This window comes from Notamacropus eugenii, chromosome 5 (assembly GCF_028372415.1).
Source record: "Notamacropus eugenii isolate mMacEug1 chromosome 5, mMacEug1.pri_v2, whole genome shotgun sequence".
NCBI classification, from domain to species: Eukaryota; Metazoa; Chordata; class Mammalia; order Diprotodontia; family Macropodidae; genus Notamacropus; species Notamacropus eugenii.
Window position 1 is genome coordinate 151,802,382 of NC_092876.1, and position 7,311 is coordinate 151,809,692.

Sequence of the window (7,311 nt, forward strand, 5' to 3'; positions counted from 1 at the left end):
TCAGAAGTATTTAGTACAGTCAAGATGCAATAAAGCCCTTGAACCACAAGGTTTTCACTTAAAGGTTACCAAAATAATCTATTTCTGTCATGAAGATTAATATACCTATGCAAAATGTGTTTCTTCAATAATTCATTTCATATGTGCAGTGTAGATCTGCCTCCCCCTCCAGCCCTCAATTTTTGTTATTATTTTTACTTGCTTAACACAATAGATACATGGAGTGTTTGAAAATGTTTGTAGAGTATAATCAGACCATTTTGGAAGACTTGGACAGGAAACAGGAAAGGAAACATTGTAAATAACTCTTTCATGGAATTAAGCCACCCATACACACTTACAGTGAATGCTCAATTCCCCAAACTTGGAACATACTACCTTTTCTGCAATTATGGGAAATATTATGTTGGATGTACAAAGTAATCACACCATGAGGTCTGAATCAGCAATAGCTTAAAGATCTTTTTCAGAAGTACATATGGGGAAAAAATCCAAAATTAATAAACTTAATTCTCCATATAAGATAAAGGAAAAGTTATCTTTTCATCATGTAATCTCAGAGTTGGATGAAATCTTGGGGCCATCTCATCCAAACTTTATTTTAGTGAAACAGAATTTCCTCTACAGTACCCACAAGGGCCAGTATTCAGCACAGTGTTTAGCACATAGTAGGCACTTTATAAGTGTTTAGTGAATGACTGACTGATCTACTAACTGTATCCTGAGGCACTTGATTCCACTGTTAGCTCAAAGTGTTAGGAAGTTTTTCCTTATGTTAAGTTGAATCTCCCTCTTAGAACCATGGTCCCTTGTTGTGCACACCTCCATCTGATATTCCAAGAACCTTGTCAAATACTTGAAGTAAGCTATCAAGCCCCAGCACCCCCAAACCACCCCTTTCCACCATTTTTCCTTGATTTCTTCAACAAGTTGTTATGTAGCATGACCTCAAGACCCTTTGTCACTCTGATCACTGTCATCTGGGTTCTCTCTAGTGTATCAATGTTCTTCTCAAAATGTGGTACCAAGAAATAAACATAAGTAGTGAGGATATCAACTTACATTGACAGTGTTTCATACGTGTTGTCTGGAGTAAGTTGAAGTTAACTAACATGCTTAAATCACTCGATGTGTTAGATGCAGAATTTGAGCCTATGTCTTCCTAATTCCAAGGTCTATGCTTGCATCTGCTATACCATGTTACCCCTTAGATGTACATTTATTCAATATATGTACACAATTCTGTGTGCTTACATCATATTTTAAGGTTTTTGCTGTTGTTCAGTTGATTCAGTCATGTCTAACTCTACCTTGACTGTGTTTCGAGTTTTATGGGCAAAGATACTGGAGTGGTTTGCCATTTTCTTCTTTGACTCATTTAACAGATGAGGAAACTGAGGCAGACAATTCAGTGATTTGCCCAGGGTCACTCAACCAGTATGTATCTGAGGCCAAATTTGAACTCAGGTCTTCCTAACTATAAGCTCATCCCTCTATCCTCTGTGCCACCTTGCTGTTGTTTAAGGTTTGCAGACTACATTATAGACATTTTTTTCTTTTTTTATTCTATCACAAGAGTTATGTAAGACAAATGAATTAAATATAATTATCTCTATTTTTTTGAAATTAGCAAACTAGTTCAGAAAGTTTTCCATGATATCACAGACATTAAGTATCAAAGCAAGGATTCAGTTCAAGATCTATCCTTACTCTAAGTACCAAATAAAGACCTATTATTTTTCAGCACCATTAGTCAGGTTCCTTCTTCTGGGGAAATTATTGGATCTCCAGAAAGCAACTGGAGTAAACTGGCACAAAGACTTCTATGTGATATTTCATCACTATATGGAAGGAGCCCTTGATTCTCAAGGGCTAGGACAGCAGGGTACACATCTGGTAGATAAAACCAATTTGAAATGGCTTCTAAAATGAGCCTTATGACAGACTATTCCAGATGTTTAAGGAACAGCCTAGGTAATTATAGAAAGGGTTGTCATCAAGGCATTAGCCATCAATGGCCATAACAAAAATGAAGAATGACGCTCAGAGGAAGGCATTCTTCTTCTACCTCTACAGTGGTAGATACAAATGAAAGAAAATGGGGCAGAGAATGATAAGACTTACACACTTCACTTGTTGGTATTCTCTGTCCAATGACAAACAAGCTGACAAACTACTAAAAAGCACTGAATCACAGTTAAATGAAATCAAAATATATGAATATGTTGCACCTAAAATAGAAGTATACTTCACAGAATTTCCTGCATAGTCAAGTACTAGACTTAGCTGAGATAGGTACACAGACAAATAAAAAAAAAGGATAGATAGGCAGAAAGAAAGACAGTTTAGTGATTACTATGTTCCAGTCACTCTATTATATATTAGAGATATAAATACAAGCAAACAAGCAAATTTCTCTCCTCATAAAATTTGCATTATAATGGAGGAATACAACACAAAAAGAGGAATTGAAAAAGGGAAAGATGAGAAGATGAAAAGGAAAAGGTTAGGAAGATAAAGGACAATGCTGCTGTTGAGCAGGTGAAGTCTAAAGTGATTTAGATTGAAGTGGGCATAGACCCCTAATGAAACAATGGGCTGGACAAAGCACTCACCCATCAGAAAAGCGGGCCTCTTGATACCTCTGTATTTCCAGGATGAAAAAACTTCTGTTAAGAAGGTGAAGTCCAGAGGGAACTGAGACAATAATTAGTCTTACCATATGTCCAAAACCAACAATAGAAACTATTCATGATTGCACTTAGTTATCCTGCCCTATAGTACTTAGGATGTCTCCCTATAGACCACCATAAAGACTAAGAAGAATAGAAACTCTATAAAGAACTTGAACAAATCCTACAATCTACGTAAACATATGATAGTAGGTAATTTCAATGCAAATATGGATATTAGAAAAGATGGCTAAAGAAATGTTTTAGAGACTGTTTTCTTTAAAAAAAAATACATAGGAGGGTGGCTAGGTGGCACAGTGGATAGAGCATCAGCTCTGTAGTCAGGAGGACCTGAGTTCAAATCTGACCACAGACACTTTCTAGCTATGTGACCCTGGGCAAGCCACAACCCCCATCGCCTCCAAAACCAAAAAAAGGAAGGAAAAAGAAAGAAAAAAAGGAAGGAACAAAAGGAAAAGAAATGAAAGGGGCCAAAGCCTTATAACTTACTCTGAACCTTCCCACTTCTGTGTCATAAATATTTTCTTCAAGGAGAAAATAAGGTTAAAAGATCATAGATTTAGATCTAAAAGTTACTGTAAAAATCATCTAGTCTATCCCCATCAATCATAGATGAAGAAACTGAGGCCTAAAGAGATTCGATGGCTTGATCAAGGTCACATGGCTAATAAGTGTCAGAGGTGAGATTCAAACCTTGGTACTCCGACAGCAAATCCAGCGTTCTTTCCCCTACATCATATTTATTGTGAATTAAGGTAGCTGTTAAGGTGGAATCTTGAACATGAATTCAGGAAGGCTTAAGTTTGACACTTACTAGCTTTATGACCTTGGGACATGTCAAACTCTCTCAGCCACAGTTTCTTCATTTCTGAAATGAGGATAATAAATGTATCCGACTCAGTGTTTAAGGGAGGACCAAGTGGGATGATATACGTAAAACTTTGCAAAGCTTTAAATTCTGGATAAATGTGAACTGTTTGTATTCATTTAAAAACTACATTTTACTCAGAACAAGATTCCACTTTAAAAGATCTTATCAAACAAGGCATATAATAGATATAGATAGATATGTATATATACATATATATATATTCCAAGCATTGTAAATTCTGTGATATATATTTATAAATACAATGATGAATTTTGTCAATACTAAACTGAGTATTAAAATTAAATGCAGCATAGAAAAAGAAGACATGCTCATCTAAGGTGCTTGCCATTATCGTGGACAATATCCTATGCAGAGTCCAAACACAAGAATAATTCACTGTCAATAATGAGCTTCTCCAATTTTCTTTTATTAGTTTGCCAATAACTGAGTACTAACTGGATGAACACTACAAAGCTACCTTACTAAAGTCTTTAATTACTTAAAAGACATAATTTCAGATGTCTGCACTGGAAAAAACAAAGTGAACAAAAACTACATATTCCGTAGATTATGGCATACAGCTGGTTGCATAGGCCATTGAGCTAGTCTATGATCACATGTATTTTGGATAGGCATCAAGGAAAGACAAGAAGCTGAGCCCAGAACTGAAAAGGAAGAAGTGAATAGGTTAAATCACATTGTACAATTGTGTAGGGCTTTCAGCAATCCTGAATTTCCCAGTGATTGCTGTTTGGGGCTGCAAAAGTCCAATTCTTTAAAAATAATATTCTCTGCAAATTACAGACCACCAAGCTCCCAAAAGCATGAAATGCAAATTATCCAAAGGGTAATGGAAATATGTGTAATAGGTATCATCAGCAGGCTGCCATATATATTATTAATAAAGCTTTCAATTCAAGGAATTACCAAAAGCTTAATTAGTAACAATGTGTTTCATTGGAAAAGTAGGTGAATTAGTAAAGAAAATTGTTGATACAGAAAGGATGAAAAATAACTGATGGATAGTTCAAGTGTCATGTTAATATCAATCAGATATTAAAAGAAACAAAGATTTCTAATACATTTAGTAGGTCCTCTATAGCACTTAATAAATGTTTGTTGATTTACTGATTGATGGATTTGTAAGTTCCTTCAAAGCACAATCCATGTCCCACTTTCCATAGGAAGCCTTTCAAATTTCTCCCAGTGTGTGGTCTCTTCCCTATTTCTTCCCTCAAAGTTTTATTTTTTCTTTTACTTTTCTTATATTTCTTACATTTCACATTTATTTATTTGTTTGTTTGTTTGTTTGTTTATTTGTCAGCACATGTATTGGTTGGTTTCTCAAAGAACATAACCTCCTTGTTGCAAAACAAAACTAAAAAAACAAAAAATAAAACTACTGACTGACGTGTCTAACAGTGCCTGTTACAGCACAAACATTTTATTAATGTTTTGAATGCAGTGGGACTGGATAGAATGGAATGAAAAGTAAAAGAATGGGAGGCCTAGATTAATATTTTGTCTATTGCACTTATTTTCTGAATGATTCAGTGATCTTGGAAAAGTCACAATCTCTATGAACTTCACATTCCTCATTATAAAGTGAGGGGATTGCGCTAGATATAAGGTCCCTTCTGTTTCAAAATCTGTGATCCTATTGGAGCAGTCAGTGAGTCAATAAACATTTCTTAAGGACCTATTGTGTGCCAGATACTGTGGTAAGTGCTTAGGATACAAAGAAAGGAAAAGACAGTCCCAGGTCTCAAAGGAGCTCAAAGTTTAATGGGGGCAATAAAATGCAAATAACTCTATCAAAAGCGGGGCAGGGGGGGCGGGGGGGGGGGAAGTTACATACAGGATAAATTTGAAATAATCAATGAAAAAGGTAGGCACTAGAACTGAGATGGTTGGGAAATGGCTTTTGGATTTTAGCTGGGATTGGAGGGAAATAAGCTCAGAAGCAGAGATGAAGGGGAAGACCACTCCAGGCATAGGGGATAGCCAGTGAAAATGTCCAGAATCGTGAATTGGAACCTCTTGCTCAAGGTACTCCAAGGAGGTCAATGCCATTGGACTGCAAAATATGTGTGTAGGGGACTGTATCAGTAAGCACCCCAACATACACAGAGGGGCTTGCTATCACAGTTTCTTTTATCTGCTTTTCTAAAAAGAAAGCAACTTGAGGGGTCAACAATCATTTTAATCAAGAACATCCATCATTCACTTAGTTCAGGGGAAAAAGTCAGCACCCTTAACTTCAGAGAAAATACAGAGAAATCAAAATCAACAGGTGTAGGCCTTCCTACAAATCTTCCCAGGCCCATTAATAGGTGGGGAAGATCTTCTTTAATCACATTATTCAATCAGAAGCACTTGATTTTACTAAAACAAAGACAGTAAAAGATAGTACTTTGCTTGCCATTGTAGGGACATACAAGACATAAGAAGACTAGAAAGGTGTGGGAAGTTAGGAATTTGACTGCCAAAAATGATATTATATTTGGTCCTGGAGGTGATAAGGAGCCCCTGGAGTTGACTGAGTAGCCTTTTCATGCTTGTTAACAAGGCACTGGTTCTCAAGGGTTGTGAAGCTCTCTGTCTCTGAAGTATAGTTTTACTTTGAGACTTGCTGACTGGATGTGTTTGTTTGGCCAGGCAAGACTCTCATCTTTCCATAGTCAGACTTGCTAAGTAGAGCATGCTCTGGATAGAATGGAGAGAAACTCATGCCACATAGATCAACAAGAAAGATATTGCAATAGTGGAGTCATGAAATAATGAGGACCTGTACCAGAGTGGTGTCAGTTTCAGAGGAGAAAAGGGGGAATGTGTGAGAGATGCTACAAAGGTAAAACAGAGCTTGACAATAGATTGAATATGGGATATAAAAGAAAAGAGTCAAGAATTTGGGGGGTGTAAACCTCAACAGTTGTTAGCATACTTGAGAGGGGTACAAGTCTAAACTCCCCAAATCCTTGACAAGAATCAAGCATGAAAAGATAAACAGGAAAGAGAAACCATAAGGGACTTATTAAAATTAAACTTTATATTCCTACATGGAAAGATGATATTTGTAACTCTTGAGACCTTTCTCAGTATTAATGTAGTTGGAGGAAATAGATAGAGAGATGACAGATAGATAGAGACATGAGAGAGAGAGAGAGAGAGAGAGAGAAAGACAGAGAGAGAGCATAGGATGAGTTGAACATGAAGGGCTGATATCTAAAAATAAAATTAAGGGATGAAAGAGGAATATATTGGAAGAAGGAGAAAGGGAGAGATAGAATGGGCTAAATTATCCCACATTAAAGATTCAAGAAAAAGGTTTCATAGTGGAGGAAGAGGAGGGAGGTGAGAAGGAATGAGTGAACCTTACTCTCATTGGATTTTGCTTAAAAAGGGAATAACATACGCACTAATTGGGTATCTTAACCTACAAGAAAGTAAGGGAGACAGGGATAATGGGGGGGGATAATGGAAGGGAAGGCAGATTGTGGGGACATGGTTAGAAGCAAACACTTTTCAAAAGGGAGAGGGTCAAAGGAGAAAATACAGTAATTGGAGGATTTATAGGATGAAAGGAAATATAGTTAATCTTTCACAACATGACTATTATGGAGATGTTTTGCATAACTGCACATGTCTAACCTATATTGACCTGTTTACTTTCTCAAGGACAGTGGGTGGGGAAGGAATAAGGGAGAGAATTTGGAACTAAAAGTTTTAAAAACAAATGTTAAAAAT